This window comes from Nematolebias whitei, chromosome 16 (assembly GCF_014905685.2).
Source record: "Nematolebias whitei isolate Nwh7 chromosome 16, NemWhi1, whole genome shotgun sequence".
NCBI classification, from domain to species: Eukaryota; Metazoa; Chordata; class Actinopteri; order Cyprinodontiformes; family Rivulidae; genus Nematolebias; species Nematolebias whitei.
The window spans coordinates 1,729,013-1,729,372 of NC_056513.1; the positions used below are offsets into that span (position 1 = coordinate 1,729,013).

The 360-nt window shown below is 43.6% G+C and overlaps 1 protein-coding gene across 1 annotated transcript in view; it reads right to left on the bottom strand.

Annotated features, from left to right (window-relative positions):
• The window catches only part of cntln (centlein, centrosomal protein), a 66,295-nt gene that overhangs the window by 55,761 nt on the left and 10,174 nt on the right, over positions 1-360 (bottom strand). The gene's annotated exons all lie outside the window — the stretch shown is intronic.

Consider the following 360-nt stretch of genomic DNA (forward strand, 5'->3'; position numbering starts at 1 on the left):
TGGGTGGATGGATGGATGAGTGGGTGGATGGATGGATGGATGGATGGCACAGAACTTGTAGTAACGTGTTACAGCCAGCTCATTGTTGATGAGCAGAAGTTTGTCTTCCTGTGCAAACACAGACTCTAATGATAAAGAGCATATCCAACAAAGTCCATGCTCAATAATCCAGGTAATAATCCAGGTAATAATCCAACATTTTTCAGTCAGGTCATCTGGACAGTTTCTTTTTTTTTGTGCTGAAACGTTTCACCTTTCATCCAGAAGGCTTCGTCAGTCAAGGGAACACACAGCACTAGACTGACTCTTCCTTCACCAGCTTACTCCAAAGTGGAACAAACCAGTGGACGGTGAAACGTT